This window comes from Mercenaria mercenaria, chromosome 12, assembly GCF_021730395.1.
Source record: "Mercenaria mercenaria strain notata chromosome 12, MADL_Memer_1, whole genome shotgun sequence".
NCBI classification, from domain to species: Eukaryota; Metazoa; Mollusca; class Bivalvia; order Venerida; family Veneridae; genus Mercenaria; species Mercenaria mercenaria.
Genome location: NC_069372.1, coordinates 34612671 through 34631067, shown reverse-complemented (window position 1 = coordinate 34631067; position 18397 = coordinate 34612671). Strand labels below are relative to the sequence as shown.

At 34.9% G+C, this 18397-nt stretch overlaps 1 long non-coding RNA gene across 2 annotated transcripts; it reads right to left on the bottom strand.

The window, feature by feature from the left end:
- Positions 1-2496: 2496 nt before the first annotated feature.
- LOC123534960 (uncharacterized) lies at positions 2497-8308 on the bottom strand. Of its 2 annotated transcripts, XR_008366449.1 has the most exons (3): positions 8294-8308; positions 5878-6265; positions 2497-4985 (listed from the first exon to the last, which is right to left on the bottom strand). It is a non-coding gene; the product is annotated as an uncharacterized LOC123534960 (long non-coding RNA). The 2 variants fall into 2 exon arrangements; XR_006683110.2 differs by lacking the exon at positions 8294-8308 and having other exon boundaries at positions 5878-6694.
- Positions 8309-18397: the final 10089 nt, after the last annotated feature.

Sequence of the window (18397 nt, the reverse complement as noted above, 5' to 3'; positions counted from 1 at the left end):
CCTAAAATAAGAATTAAACCGAAACTGCGCAGCTTAATAAATGGGAGAGAAAATATTTACACAACCGGAAACTAACTATGATACCTGGATCAAACGTTAGGAAAAATCTCAAGTAGTTCGGACATGGATATGTGATGTTTTGTTGACTTGACTTTGATTTAACTTATATATGTTTCTGTAACCATGGAAGATTCAGATGTTGACGACGCTATTGAAGATGAAGTTCAGCCTCAGCATTTACACCGACGAGTTTCTAATCAGCTTAGAGTTATCAGTGATGATTTACAAACAAGTTATAAAAGAGATAAACAATTGTCTGATATACTTTTAGAGGACATTGTGAATCTCTTACTCAGACAAACAATTCTATTTCTGTGTGACTTTGTGGAATACATCAGGTGAAAGTAAAATCTTAACTTTTTGATAAATCTCATGTATCTCATTCTTTGATGTGATGATATTATGTAAATACACTTGGACAAAGAAAAGACTATATAATACATTGTTACAATGTCGTGTAATACCGTTTTGGAGAGGTTTTAGATAAAACGACGAGATACAGATGGTTCAATGCAATATGAAAGAAAAAGATATGACGACTTTAAGTATAAAAACCGGAAAGACTGTCATTAGAACATTATCACTGCGAAATCAGACGAAAATTCGAAACGGTTCAAAGTCTGACAATATGTTTGGATGTTATTTATATGGGTGCTGTTTCTGCTGGATAGTTCGAAACTTTTAATGTTTCTTTTATCTGACTGTTGATGCCAATGTGAGAGATGTTCAATCATTTTTCTGATATGAATGAACGTTTATGTGTGTATAGTGTTTCTACTTGTAAAACAAGGCCAACCGGTAATTAAAAGAGTCAATAAAACAGAACTAAATAGAGTGAAAGCTCGCGTTTTCGTAATTATAAATGTCCTGTTTTTGTGTGTGTGTGTGTGTGTGTGTTTTTTATTACTTTCAGAACTATTCAGTATCAAGTATTCATCTTAAATTAATAAATATAGTTTCATTATCATGACAGCTGTGTGTTTCTCCTTTGATCTTTTTTCACTCACCTGAACCAATGATTCAGTGTCAACGATCCGTCGTCCATCATTTTCTTTAAACGACTTCTTCTATTGGACTGTATCTAGATGTTTTGGTCCCATTAACATTTAGGGATCCTTTTAAAATTGAGCTACAATGCATAAAGTACTATTATGGAGCATTTGGTGCTTTTGTCCGGCTTGTCTATTTTAGACCTAAACTCCAGGACTTATCCGCTACCTTTAAGTCACTGAAGGGAATAAAATCAATCTGACCACCTCGGCCTTTATGCTTCACAATATTAACCGGAGAATACGTAAATACCCGATGTATATATATCCAAATTTTCCTATTGTTCATAAAATTCAAATGTAAACCGGTACGGAGCTAAAAATAAACCAGAGTGCGCTTAGTATATGTTATAGATCATTTATTGACTTTCTAATGCAATTAAGTTTGCCGAAACGATGCGCAGCATAGTGAAGCGTAGTGAAGGCAAAACTTAATTCATTAGAATGTCAATAAGTGTATCTATAACCGACTTATAGTTAAAACGCCCCTTTTCATCAATCAACATCTACGTCTCAAGTAGGGAATCCTTCTTTGAAATTACCTTAAATCTGTAGAAAGATATTTTTTTTAATTTGCACATTTGTACATAGTGACCTTTTACAATATCTTATTAAAAATCTGTTTCTGTTTTATTTTGCAAAGGTGACTTTGAGAAAAAAGTTTAAGACTTGAATTTGAATTTCCTTCGGAGGTGTGGCCAACATTGTTTGTACACAAAATCATGTGGATGTAATTATAAATACATAGTAGACGACTCACTTATCGAGTAGTTTGTTGAATACAATCTTATTAAATGAAAGTATAATATGCATGTTAAACTCATAATAATCTAACAGTTATAACTTAAAAATAAAACAAAGTAATAACCATGCGCAACATTTATATATAGTAAGCAAATGGGCGTTTTAACTATATGTCGGTTATAGATACACTTAATGACATTCTAATACATTAAGTTTTGCCTTCACTACGCTGTGCTCCGTTTCTAAATGATCTATAACCTATACATATAATTCATCTCAATTTCACTATTTCACTTTCAGTTTAGTACACAATAATTTGAAGATGCATCTAAAAGTTTCAGCCAGAGAGGGGAAAGTTAACGGCAAGGAGAGGCAGCCGGCACTTGATGCGGAGCCTGAATTCTACCGGGGATCTTTGTCCAGAATGAAGAGCACAGTGACGATGATGAAGTGACCGGATTTTATATATCCCAAAGTAGCAACCCATGAGGATCGTCTATAATGCAGCACGATATCGTATGTGCCTATTCTTGCATATCAGACGGGGATTTCCGGTACTTTTACCGGTGCTAGAAAAATCCATCCTACATCCTTGGGTGTAAGATGACTCTCGTTCTGTATATGATGTATTACGAACTACATATATGTAGAAGATTTATTTAGTAATTTATATTTTGTTTCATAAAACGGAATAAAAGTCAAATACCTTGACTTCTCGATTCAATAAACGTTATGTTATCAAAAAGTCATAACGTTACGCTGCAACTCATAAAACAAAACTGGAACTAAACATTGTTATTTGTCTTTGAAACGTTATGACGCCTTTTCTGTTTATGGACGTTGAATTAAGTATGCAAGAAAAAGAATCTATCACTGGCTGTAGGTACAGATGGGAATACCCGGCAGGACCTCGTTACCACTGAAACAGTTACCCTCGAGGCCAGATATTCCCATTTGCACCTTCATCCAGTGAAAGAATCTTGTAGCATTTAACGGTGGATAAGTGAAATTCCAGGATTTGACCTCATGCACCAAAACCGAATTACTGCACAAAGTTGAAAGAACGAGTGTCTGTGATCAGTAGAATTATTAGGTGACCGCCATTGTTTTCTAGGTCCGGAGGCCTAAGGTCAAAGTCGCAGTGACCTTGAGACTAGAAACGATTTCTGCTCAATAACTCAACAAACCTTGGCTTACAGTTTACATACTTCATACGGTGATTACTTGTGGTCAGCTGATGACCCTAATTGTAAGGTCAGTAGGCCAAAGGGTAAGGTCATAGGGATTTCGGGACTGAAAACGGGGCAGACATTCATGTGGGCATACGTGCTTTACAAACAGCTAGCACTGTTAACATGAAATAATATGAATGTAGTGCACAGCTGTATGTTTAGAAAGTAGCAGTAGCTTGCCAATACTGACCAAAGGACCCTGTGCGTGCGAATGTGATAATACATATATTGTTCGTAAGTACTGACCTGGCACTCAATAACATCAACCAATATCGGGCGTTATCGTTATTGTTCGTTTTAGAATACTATCTCTCCCTTTTCGATCAAAATGAATATGAAAATATTTACAAATATTTTGTATATGATATTATTGAAAAAATAAACAGAACAATTTGCATAAAAAAGGAGATGAATACGTTAATTTTTCTTATACTTTCATATACAAAAATTTGTTATTTTTATCAAAAGAGTTATAACAACAAACAAAATTTAAGGTATTATTGTCGTCTGTATGAAAAAAAAGAATATACTAGTTAACCTTTAAACGTTTAAATAATAACACAGGTATTGCTCCTTCAGAATAAACGTTTCAGTGTTTACGCAGAATACACCCACATAATAATTGTTCAGTTCAAGGTTACATAGAAGTTTAGCTTAACAATTTGCTTCATATAACAAACAGAAAATGACACAGAGATTTTTATCGAATAAATACAGTACATGGAAAAATAGATCTAATATCTAACTATTACGTTGTCGTTTGTAAATGTTAATACATGTATTTCAAACAAAATGATGATTCATTCATTTATTGTCATTTTACATTTACGTAAAAACATTCTTTCAATGTTCATTTAGCAAAAATGAACCAGTATCATTTATACTTTTACAACAACAAAGGTCGTGTGTTCGACATATTTCTAGTTTTATATTTGTATTCATAAAATCATTTTAAAGTTTTTGAAACAGTTGCACATCAAGACCATTTTCTAAAGAAAAAATATATTTGAGTATATTTGATTATTATATTCAATTTATAGCTCCGATTCAATTGTGTGATTAATATGTCAATTTTCTTCATCTGTTTATTTAACATTCTTCAAACCAAACACTCACAATATATTGTCACTTTATAAATTGTGTCTGATCACATATCATTATTTTACATTGTAAGTATTGTGCGCATTGTTATTACCTATGATTTTAAAAAGGCACTGACCGCCAGATCGCACGGGCAACAAAAAATAGATGTTTCTAGATATTAGAAAATCATTACTATATTTCTTAAGAAGGCTTTAAAACTTAGTAACTGACATATAACATGTTATGAAAACACATGCGAATTAGTTGTTTTTACTCTTTTTCCATCCAAAATTGAAACGCGTTTGTAACGCGGTACCGGAGGTAAACTGCCTAGCTTATTATAAAGCTTTACATTTAAACATTTAATTCTTCCGTGGTGTATTGGACAAGAACGCAATAAACATTTTATTGCTGCGGCGGCGCGGGTTCGTTTCCCGACTCGGACGTGTTTTCTTTTCTCCTGATTTGGCATTTTAAGACAGTTTAGAAACAAAAACTCCTGTTCTAATGTTCATGATATGACTAAATTTCAATTTTAAAGATTGTTAGCCAAACCCCAAACCCTGGAGGTCAGTGCTTTTAACGTTTCAAACATATTCAATATTTTCAAATTTCAGAATTCAAGTACTTTGATATAATCAAATCGCATTATTTAACCCCCTGATTCACAAATATGGCAAATATTCTTCATTCCAAAAACAACTTGTGATCACTTCTCCTTTATGGAACTGAATGAAACACTGTGTGCCAGTGCCATCTTTTTCAAATGACTCCTCTGGAAGTGAGGTTGACAGTGGTGCAGTTGATTATCGGTCATCTGTTAAAAAATATTATTAGCTATGTTAATATAATGTAAAAGTAAAATGACATCACTCATGATTAACATCTCTACAATAATATCCAACTTACTGTCGAAGTTAACCTGTTTGATTTGTACCTTTTAGTCAAAAAGTCAAACCTGACCTATTATTCTCAATTTCTCTATTTCGCTTCCTTCTTTCCTATCCCATTTTTTTAAGATATCAATATATAACAAAGCTCAGATTTAAGTTTATACAAATATGTCAATTTTTGTATCCGAAAATGTATTCTTTCCAAGCTTATTTTATCCTACAGTCTTACATTTTTATGTCTCATACCGTATTGATAAACGAAGAAACTGCAAGCAGAACATGTAAGATAGATGATTTGAGCCGTGCCATGAGAAAACCAACATAGTGGGTTTGCGACCAGCATGGATCCAGACCAGCCTGCGCATCCGCGCAGTCTGGTCAGGATCCATGCTGTTCGCTTTCAGAGCCTATAGCAATTAGAGAAACTGTTAGCGAACAGCATGGATCCTGACCAGACTGCGCGGATGCGCAGGCTGGTCTGGATCCATGCTGGTCGCAAACCCACTATGTTGGTTTTCTCATGGCACGGCTCATTTATTTTGTTACCGTTGAAATTATATAACGTATAAGGGAAAGAGTTTCTAAAAAGCTATTAGTCGATACTGTAACATGCGGGAATTTGCAGTGAATCCATATTCCAAGACAGCCCATGGTTTAAATAATATTATATATGTATCTGGTGTCACGTTTGACAAGAACTTAAATAAATTTATTAAATTAAGTCAGATTAAGATTATATAAAAAATAATTAAAGCATCTTTCTACAGATACAATGATAACGCTGTTACCCATTAGAAGTATTTATCAAATTGTTACCTTTCTCGTTTATGAAATATATCTCAGTGTGAATTCATCATTAGCTGAAAGAAGATGTCTGCATAACAACTGAAGGATCATTCTCCTTTTACTTAACGATTCTCGCCTTTTACGGTGCTGGTTTTGCGATTCTCGCTTTTTCCCGTGCTGTTTTTGCGATTCTCGCTTTTTTTCGTAGCTCTTTTGCAGATCGTCGCCAAGGAAGCGGAGTCTTGAAGCTACTAGTTTAAGGACATCCTGTTGTTTGTGGGTTTCATTTGTTGGATCTTTCATAACCTCTTGCTGTACTCTTCATGCCGTTGATTAAACTAAGTAATTTTCAGTCGATTCCTCTTTTGGTTTCAAACACAGGCGTTAAAGACACCCGAACATACATAGTCACAAAATCCTGATAAATATTGAAGCTTTATATATACACATTATTAAATGAGAAAAGAGATAAAAATGGAATATTGCGTTTAATAAAAACAAAATGTATTTATAGTTGTTTTGTTTTGTACATTACTATAATTTTACCCGACCTAGATATAAGACTAAAATCGTGGCTCTGAAACACAAGATTTAATCATTCGTTTACACATTATATTTAAACGTTATGGGTTTTATCACGTTTATATAGTTCAAGGCTGAAAAATGGAACTATATAGTCTGCTACGTAGTAAGTCCATACGATTTTTCAACCGGGAAGTCTACGACGTGGTGTGACAATAACACATAAACATTTATTTGATCTAAAATTAGTTACAGATAGTATCTCAAATTCAGTACAAGGTTGATAAAACTGTGTTATCAATTACATGTAGTTGAATTGGTACGCATAAACATGTACACTACGGTTGTTTTTCAGTCTAAAGAAAACAAACCGTGCTTTTTAAAAAAAAATAAAAAGCAAATAGGGAAAAGAACTGAGTAACATTTTATAACCTGTTATAATTATAGTTTCGTATTTTACTACATTATGAGAAAGAGATATAGAAAATTTTCGTCTTTTGTAGTTTTCATTGGTCTCCATTTCAAATAACACATGCTTCTAAAGTAAAGTATCCATTTTCTTTCAGAAATCAGGAGAATAACCTGTATATATACATAGAGTTTCTCAGACACACTGTTCAGGCAATATATATATTTATTATAAACCTACATGTGTATAAATTCTGTAAAAAACGAGTAAGAACAAATAGTCCTTATACTGGTTCGCCTCTGGCTCCAAGCTTTTTCCTTCAATTACAAAGAGTAATCCAGCAACCTAAAACATTATGGTGGTCCGTTTATTAAAAGTGACCAACCAATTCGGCCATAAGTGTATGAGAGAAGGGAAGCCTATTTCCTTTTTAATACTGAGCGCCAGGCAAGGGAATTTCTGGTACCATTCTTATGTATTTGGTATGACGCAGTCAGGGATAAAACACACGACCTTGCGCACTGGAAGCGGCCGCTCTACCACTGAGCTAACGAGGCGGAACTATAAACGTTTATATAGCCTTTTTCAGTGGCATATCACTCCATCCATGCCCTCTCATAACAAGAGCTAAGCAAGCCACTTTCTACCTTGTTTAAAAGCTATCCTTATTATACTATGCTGAAATCCAGTCACGTATTTTGCGTGTACCCTAACATTCACCTGTATCTATATAGTAGTTCAAACAGAAACACTTTTATAAAATGAAGAGCAAACCGTGTAGATTCTCCGTTCTAATATAAAATTGAAAACTGCTGATTAGGTTATTCATATTGTTCAATTCATTACTCTTCAATCAATGAATCTCGTATATAAAGGAAGCGCGAATAATGCTTTCGATTTTGAAAAAAAACATGACCTCCTAAAAAAATTATTCTGTCTTCTGTCCGGAATTTCATGTAAAATTTGGCACATATTTTCAACATATGAGCCGGGCCATGAGCAAACTAACATAGTGCGTTTGCGACCAGCATGGATCCAGACCAGCCTGCGCATCCGCCTATTGCAATTAGAGATACCGTTAGCGAACAGCATGGATCCTGACCAGACCTGTAATAAAATTAAGATTTGCGAGCTGAGCGAGCAAAAATGTTTTTCGTAAGAATATCACCGCTGCTACGAGGGAAGCGAGGACATGTCATTAAATTTCGCATTGATACTTATAAAAAGCATGCGCTAGTAAATTCGAATATGTATATTAATAGCACATTCTTTGGTATGAATTATAATTAATGATAAGAGAGCGAAGCAAGCAGTAAATAGCTTTAAATTGCATAGGAAAAAGTCGTAATAAAACGTATGGTTGGCAGATTTTAGGCGGGTTGGAGCCAGCTAGGTGTTCCCACTCCCCACCCCAACGTCCGCAAGTAGTGTTGACATGATTCTAACAAATCAAAATATGCCTACCAGATTACCTATTCTATATTTAAACAACCAAACACAACAAAATGTGCATACCTTAAGACGCTGGAAGAAAAATAATTGAATGTGCATATCACAAGTTGTGCGTCACAAGTGTAAGTTCTAGTTTCAAGACATGAGATCAAATGTTTGCCGTTACGGTTCATAAATACCTAGTTTGTTTACAATCAGGCAAAAAAAATGGAGATGATCTCATCATTTGAAACTATTATAAACGCATAATTTGGAAAACCACAACAATAGATATGTCATCATATGTTTCGCTACCCGTATGACACACGTTGAGATTAAATATAGATCCTAGTAATCGTTTGTTTCTTGAATCATGTCATTTGTTTTCAAATACTTCATTTAGCTTGCATCTATTATCCAGGATTGTTAGGATGCACGTGTCATCCATCAGGAAACACTTCATTCAGGTTGCACTTATCACTCATTGGGTAACACCTTAATTTAGCTTGCACATATTATCCATCAGGAAACACTTCATTTAGGTTGCACGTATCATCTATCAGGACACACTTCATTTAGGTTACACGTATCATCTATCAAGAAACACTTCATTTAGGTTACACGTATCATCTACCAGGAAACACTTCATTAAGGTTGCACGTATCATCCATCAGGAAACACTTCATTTAGGTTGCACGTATCATCCATCAGGAAACACTTCATTTAGGTTACACGTATCATCTATCAGGAAACACTTAATTTAGGTTACACGTACGTATCATCCATCAGGAAACTCTTCATTTAATTTGCACGTATCATCCATCAGGAAATACTTCATTTAGGTTGCACGTCCATCAGGAAATACTTCATTTAGGTTACACGTATCATCCATCAAGAAACACTTCATTTAGGTTGCACGTATCATCCATCAGGAAACACTTTATTTAGGTTACACGTATCATCCATCAGGAAACACTTCATTTAGGTTACACGTATCATCCAACAGGAAACATTTCATTTAGGTTACACGTACGAATCATCCATCAGGAAACACTTCATTTAGGTTACTCGTACGATCATCCATCAGGAAACACTTCATTTAGGTTGCACGTATCATCCGTCAGGAAACTCTTCATTTAGGTTATACGTATCATCCATCAGGAAACACTTCATTTAGGTTACACGTATCATCTATCAGGAAACACTTCATTTAGCTTGCACGTATCATCCATCAGGAAATACTTTATTTAGATTGCACGTATCATCCAACAGGAAACATTTCATTTAGGTTACACGTACGAATCATCCATCAGGAAACACTTCATTTAGGTTACTCGTACGAATCATCCATCAGGAAACACTTCATTTAGGTTGCACGTATCATCCGTCAGGAAACTCTTCATTTAGGTTATACGTATCATCCATCAGGAAACACTTCATTAAGGTTACACGTATCATCTATCAGGAAACACTTCATTTAGCTTGCACGTATCATCCACCAGGAAATACTTTATTTAGATTGCACGTATCATCCATCAGGAAATACTTCATTTAGGTTGCACGTATCATCCATCAGGAAACACTTCATTTAAGTTACACGTATCATCTGTCAGGAAACACTTCATTTAGCTTGCACGTATCATCCATCAGGAAATACTTTATTTAGATTGCACGTATCATCCATCAGGAAATACTTCATTTAGGTTGCACGTATCATCCATCAGGAAACACTTCATTTAAGTTACTCGTACGAATCATCCATCAGGAAACACTTCATTTAGGTTGCACGTATCATCCGTCATTAAACACTTCATTTAGGTTATACGTATCATCCATCAGGAAACACTTCATTTAGGTTACACGTATCATCTATCAGGAAACACTTCATTTAGCTTGCACGTATCATCCATCAGGAAATACTTTATTTAGATTGCACGTATCATCCATCATGAAATACTTCATTTAGGTTGCACGTATCATCCATCAGGAAACACTTCATTTAAGTTACACGTATCATCCGTCAGGAAACACTTCATTTAGGTTACACGTACGTATCATCCATCAGGAGACACTTCATTTAGGTTGCACGTATCATCCATCAGGAAACACTTCATTTAGGTTGCACGTATCATCCAACAGGAAACACTTCATTTAGGTTGCACGTATCATCCATCAGGAAACACTTCATTTAGGTTACACGTATCATCCATCAGGAAACACTTCATTTAGGCTGCACGTATCATCCATCAGGAAACACTTCATTTAGGTTGCACGTATCATCTATCAGGAAACACTTCATTAAGGTTGCACGTATCATCCATCAGGAAACACTTCATTTAGGTTGCACGTATCATCCATCAGGAAACACTTCATTTAGGTTGCACGTATCATCCATCAGGAAACACTTCATTTAGGTTGCCTTTTGGCCATTTACATTGTAATAGAAATATGGCAAAGACACAATTTTAGTTAACTATTTGAACGTTGGAATTGAGATTGAACCATATGCATAAGATTTACTACAGGAGTAGTCCTGTAGTCCTGTTTAAATAAGTATGCATATTGAGCTTGCTTTTACCCGCGTTTTAAACCAAAATTTTGTCAAAAGACCTCATTTTATTAAAGTTGTATCCATTTTTATATATATATATATATATATATATATATATATATATATATATATATATATATATATATATATATGGACATTTCATTTTTTACCCATGGACCCCATTGGAAATAAGCTCTTAGCTTAACGGGTTATCCATAGGATTAGTACGTTTTTTTTAACCTTCAATAGCCGTCTCCCTTTTGATCATAAGAAAAAGTATGCTTTGATATTAAGTTTCATATGCAAACCCTTTGACATGTTTTAATTTTTGAAATATCTTGTTTTAATGGAGATTCTTAATAATTGTAACTTTTGTCTTTGATACCTAACTTAATTAATTGTTTGTCTTGTATGTATTGTGTATTATATCCTAAAATAAATAATTAATAAATACAAAATCATAAAATATGTCATGTACGTACACATAAAATAACAATACTATACTAGGAAACAGTAATATTACTTAATTATTCATACTTTTATGTAAAAAATTATCATGTGCTTCAATATATAAAGTCATAAATTTTAGAATCAATATATTTAGATATCTTTATTCACTCGATGGTATTGTAATTAGAAAACTGCCTGAAGTTATTTACTCATATCTTTTTTTATTTTACCATTTATTTCTTAGATTTTTTCTTCAGGGTCCCTATTACACCATATAGGTGACCTCTTAATGGACCTTAGTGCCCACTTATTAGTCCTTAGTGTCCCCTTCATTAACGGTCCTGGTATATTTGGCATACAGACACTTAATAGAAAAATTGCACAAAAAATGGTAGTCTCATATTATTGGCCGATACAAAACTAATAGTCCTCATTTTTTTTAGTCCCCTACTGGTTGAAAACCAGTTTCGGGGACTATAGGAATGCGCTTTTCCGTCATCCCGTCCATCCGTCTGTCCGTCCGCAATTTCGTGTCCGGTCCATAACTCTGTCATCCATGAAGGGATTTTAATATTACTTGGCACAAATGTTCCCCATGATGAGACGACGTGTCATGCGCAAAACCCGGACTCCTAGCTCAAAGGTCAAGGTCACAATTGGAGGTCAAACGTCAACAGGGCTTATTTCCTGTCCGGTCCATAACTCTCCCATCCATGAAGGGATTTTAATATTACTTGGAACAAATGTTCCCCATGATAAGTCGATGTGTCATGCGCAAACCCCAGACCCCTAGATCAAAGGTCAAGGTCACAATTGGAGGTCAAAGGTCAACAGGGCTTTTTTCCTGTCCGGTCCGTAACTCTCCCATCCATGAAGGGATTTTAATATTACTTGGCACAAATGTTCCCCATGATGAGACGACGTGTCATGCGCAAAACCTAAACCCCTAGCTTAAAGGTCAAGGTCACAATTGGAGGTCAAAGGTCAACAGGGCTTTTTTCCTGTCCGGTCCATAACTCTGCCATCCATAAAGGGATTTTAATATTACTTGGAACAAATGTACCTCATAATAAGACGATGTGTCATGCACAACTTTCAGACCCCTTGCTCAAAGGTCAAGGTCAAACTTAGCAGTCAAATGTTAACATAGCATGAACAGGGTCTGTTTCGTGTCCGGTCCATAAATCTGACATTCATTAAGGGATTTTAATATTACTTGGCACAAATGTTCCCCATGATGAGACGACGTGTCATGAACAAATCCCGGACCCTTAACTCAAAGGTCAAGGTCACAATTGGAGGTCGAAGGTCAATAAGGTTTTCTTCCTGTCCGATCCAGAACTCTGTCATCCATCAATGGATTACAATATTGCTTGGCATAAATGTTCCCCATGATGAGAGGACATGTCATGCGCAACACCCAGTACCCTAGCTTAAAGGTCAAGGTCACACTTTGAGATCAAATGTCAGTAGGATTTTCTTCCTGTCCGGTCTATAACTTTGTCATGCAAAACAGGAGTTAGATATCAGTTGGCACAAATATTCCCCTAGATGAGACAGCATGTTTTGCACAAAACCCAGGCCCAGGGTCTAATGTCAAGGTCACCCTTAGAGACCAAAGGTCAGACACAAGAATGACTTTGTCTGGAGCATTTCTTCTTCATGCGTGGAGGGATTTTGATGTAACTTGGCACAAATGTTTACCACCATAAGATGGATTGCCATGCGCAAGAACCAGTTCCTAGGTCTTAGGTCAAGGTCATATTTAGAGGTCAAAGGTCAAATTCAAGAATGACTTTGTCCGGAGCATTTCTTCTTCATGCATTGAGGGATATTTGATGTAACTTGGACCAAATGTTCACCACCATGAGGCACCCTTGTTTTTAGAATTACGTCCCTTTGTTATTACTATAAATAGATGTTATTGTAACTTTTTTATTACTGTCGGTAGAGAAAAATCGAGACCACTTTTCTGTGGTACAACATGCATGTTACATCCAATTTTTAGGTGTATTTTGACCTATCTCTACCTGGTAAAGAGTTTCTTGTGGACTTATATTATATAGATTTTTTTTTTTTTTTTTTTTTTTTTGATTTTTTTTAAAGATTAATTTCCCTTTGTTGGTACTATAAATAACTTATATGATAACTTTTTTATAATCTGCAAAAACATTTCAATATGAAAACAACTGTGGGTTTTTATATATGCACATTTTAATCCAAGTGTGTTGTTATAACATATTGAATATATAGTACAATATTGTTTATACATCATTGACAGATATCAGTTCATTATGTTATACTGCAGTAGAGAAAATTAGGTGCCTTCCAGTAGGGGACTTTGTATTACATGGCAATACTTCATTCACTTGTTTGCTCTGTACTGTAGAGCTATTTTCCTTATTTTCTTTGCAATTTTTGCTAAAATCACATCATAGATCTATGCTTGTCGGTAGCATTTTCATAATGAAATAACAACATGACAGAATTTTTAATGGAAATTTAGATCATACACCACCACTATAATTTGGGATCTAGTTTTAGCTTATTTTGCAGTTAGTGTGTTTGACCGAAATTATTTTTCTTGCATTGAACATGACCCCCACTTTTGATTTTTATTTAGCACTGACAATATTCTTCAAGAAAATGTAAGTTACAGACATTTAGAATTGATCCTGATGTGTGCTGCGGCCATTGTGTGTTTTGGGTTTAACGCCGTTTTTCAACATTAATTCAGTCATGTAACGGCGGACTAATGATTTCAGACACAATGTCGTTTATCAAATAGTCATGGAGAACATACGCCCAGCCCGAGGATCGAATTCGCGACCCCGTGATCCGTAGACCGACGCTGTACCTACTGAGCTAAGCGGGCGGGTGTGCTGCGGCCATATTAGAAATAAGTTCATTTTATATAGAAGGCTGATCACTACCAAATAGAATGTAGGCTTCCGCAGGTCTATCACAAGTAGACCAAATATAAATAGTACAAATCTTTTTTCCTTTCCTAGTGCCTTTCTCAACAACAACGTGTTTACTTTTACCCTACCGCGTTCTGGTGCAGTATGTATCACTTTGCTTTCTATCGAAATCGGCATGTTCCTACCGCATTCTGTGTAAAAATGGCAGCGTAAGAATCTAATGTTTTGAAAAGAGAAATTGAAAGAAGCGAAAAGGAGTAAATTTATCGGGTTGTATTAAGCGGACTGTAGTTTTCTTATGTAAAAGTTAACACACCCTTTTCTTTTTGTTTTTCTAAAGTAGCGATTTCTTTATGGGAATGTTAGTCTCTGAAAATCTGATATGCTAGAAAATGTCGAAAACCCGTTTTAAAGTGAGTGAATTTTATATAAAATAAAGAACAGTCGGATTTAGTGGTGTTCAGCCTAGAATAAGAAACACAACTATTTAGTGCATTATAACCTATTAGCAGGACCGGATTGTCCCATTACACCGGTTGTTTCCCCTTACTTAGTTTCGCCATTTATTTGGGATTGGATTAGGTATTATCTCTTTTAACAGTTTAGTTGATAAATTAATAGACAGACTTATTTAATAAAATTAAAATCATTCTACATTATATTGATAAGAGGTATTGTTTAAATACAGTTTACATTTTGTTTTTGTGTTATCATGTTCAGACTATCCAGGTATCCCCACACCCCACACAACCTATTTTCGACCGCCTAGGACATCTTTACAAGCCAAATTTAACAGTCGTGATTGTTTCATTGTTTACAGCAGAGACAGAATATGTTAGGAACCTATTCTCCTTCAGTTTTGGTACTTGGAAAATTATATAAAATCCATTTATGTAGCCGTACTATGTTTTCATGAGGTTTTTCATATTACTAAAAAAACCTGCATCTTTCCTTGTCTACTACCTGTTCTTGCTTAAGCCAATATCAGTATTTATATATCTTTTGCACTAAATGTTTATTGCTTAACACATGCTTACTGCCAGAATTGTGAAGCATACTATTATTAAATTATTTTGACAATGCAATCATGATGCCTGTCCTTGGGTGGGGTTGGATATTCATAACTTTAGTTTGTCGAAAACGTTGTGGAATATACTAATTTCACTTGGGTATTGATTACATTTTACTCGGACTTTATCTTCATGAAATTTGATCTGAATAATCGCCTTGATGAAATCTAGGTCGAGTTTGAATATGGGTCATCTGAGGTTAAAAACTAGGTCACAAGGTCAAATTATAGAAAAAACTTGTGTATGCGATAAAGACTGTATTCTTCAATTGATTTTCATGAAATTTGGTCAGAATGATTGCCGTGATGAAATCTAGATCGCTTTTGAATATGGGTCATCTGGGGGTGAAAAAGTAGGTCACTAAGTCAAATCAAAGAAAAAACTTATGTATGCGATAGAGGCTGTATTTTTAATTGATTTTCATGCAATTTGGTCAGAATGATTGCCTTAATAGAATCTAGGTCAACTTCGAATATGGGCCTTCTGGGGTCAAAAACTACGTCACTAGGTCAAATCAAAGAAAAACCTTGTGTATGGGATAGAGGCTGTATTTTTCAGTTGATATTCATGAAATTTTGTCAGAATGGTTTCCTTGATAAAATCTAGGTCAAGTTCGAATATGGGTCATCTGAGGTCAAAAACTACGTCATATCTAAGAAAATACTTTTTTAAATTCAAGAGACCTCTTTTTTGACCAATCTTAATGAAAATTGGCCAAAATATTTGTTTCAATGAAATCACTCTAGTTCAAACCTGTTTACACTGGTATGGTGTGTTTCTCAGGTGAGCGACCTAGGGCCATCTTAGCCCTCTTGTTTCTAAACAAAAAAATAATAAAGGTTTAGGAGTATATCACCAAAACACAGAAATATTTTATAAACGAATAACATCGTTACCAATATTTTACTTAACAATTACATGTTCTGCCGTACTGTCCCGTACTGAAAATATTCTGAAAAAGTTGTCCCCCTTTGAAAATGAATGCCATTTGTAAAGAAATAAAAATAAACAATTGCTGAAAACTGTGTTCCACTTAATTATGGGAAATTTCAACACTCGCATGCGATTGCAAATGAATCAAAACTTACATGTGTAACAGTTCTTTGAAAATGGTGAGTTTTTGAAGGAGTTTGACTGCCCGGAAGTGGGTCCCATTTAGGCAGTCCTTTTTTCGGAATTCAATGTTTATATTAGTATACTGACACTTGTTTTGTTGTTTTTGTAATGATAGCGTGTATATTACTTATATTACCCTACAAAACAAGTGTCAGTATACTGATAAAAGCATTGAATTCCGAAAAAAGAACTGTTTAAACAGACCCCACTTCCAGACAGTCAAGCGCTTTTAAAAACTCACCATTTCCAAGGAACTGTTACACATGTTTGTTTTGATGCATTTGCAATAGGTGCGAGTGTTGAAATTTCACATAACTAGGTGGAACACAGTTTTCAACGATTATTTATTTTTATTTCTTTATAAATGACATTCATTTTCAAAGGAGGACAACTTTTTCAGAATATATTCAGTACGGGACAGTACGGCAGAACATGTTATGGTCAGGTAAAATATTGGTAACGATGTTGTTCGTTTATAAAATATTTCTGTGTTTTGGTGATATACTCCTAAACCTTAAAGGCATGTCAAAACAATTGGCACCAAATAATATGCATTGCATTTGATGATTATCACACATTTTATATAAACTGGCCCGGCAGTTTGGCAATTGAAAAAGGTGCAAATCAAAGAGTATAGTGTATGTTAGCTATTATTTGAAACTAACTTCTGTCATTTAAGGACGCATGTTTATGCATGACACCTGTTTAATCACAATACTCTTCAATCTGTAGCAGCTTGAATGTACCGTTTATGTGTTTTTGGTTATGTTAACATATTACATAAATGAAACCAAGTATGAACATATATACACTAAGAAATAGTAGCTTCCTTATAACATCTGCTTGTTATATACTGCCAATTACATTTCCTACTCCTGTCATGTAGAAATTATTACACTCCCATGAATCAAAATACAGAAATACATAGTTAGAATGTATTGAATCATGATTGTAAAAACATCGGTGCAACAATTTCAAGGGAGGCACTTTTCACGAGATTGCATGCACGGTTTGATGACATTCACAAAAAAACATGAACAAAATGGTGTTGTTCCATAAAAGTCTTTCGGACCTGGAGAACAAAATTATAAATAAAACTAAAACTTATTAACATTGAATCAACAAGACAACATTTTGTATATTATTTTATTGTTAAAAATCAGGAACTGTAGTCGAATTACATACAATTCAACATGGGCTGGTCCTGTTGAAACAAGAAAATTTGATGAATACGAATTCCCACCAAATGGGTTTGTGTTGAGGAATGGCAAAGAAATATATCAGGCAAATAGTTAAGAATGTTACTAAAAAGCAAATAAATTAATTACATTCATTTTTTTTAATATACATATATATATATATCTTTTTTTTTTTTTTTTTTTGGGGGGGGGGGGGGTGATGGGGTGCATGATCGGGGTTGTGGGGAAGCCTGGGTGGAGTAGCAAGGTGGAGGGTATACTGTATATCTTTGTATAATGATAAATATTCATAGACGATTAAAGGTTTAGAAAAAAAATTGTGGTATAGGGTTGAGGGTGGGATGGGAAGGGGGATGGAGTGTGACCAGGGTGGGGAATGGAGTGTGACCAGGGTGGGGGGTGGGGGTTACACAACTTCACATGTGGATAATAAATGTTCATGGAAAACAATGAACGCAGTTTAATGAAATTCTACTAATTGGTTAGTTTGTTATGTACAAATATGTGGATTCTTTTAAACAATTAATGGGCAATAACTCTGAAGTTACAACAGAGATCATGATGAAATTGAATGTGTACTACCACGTTAAAGTGATCTAAATTTAATATAAGTTTCATGGTTCTAGATCAAATATGTCACAAGTCATTAAGCAGAAATTGCCATATTTATAATACCCCATACAGTTAACACTAGAAACTACTAAGGGCCATTAACTGTGGTGTTATTTTGGGCAATGTGACTGACACTTCACAGGCCGCATTTCCCTATAGTGGTGAACATGAATATTAAGTTTTATCGTTAAAATATACTAAACCACTTCCTAGATATGGCTCCGGATGGACGGACGGACAGATGACGCCAAAACTGTATCCCTCCGCCT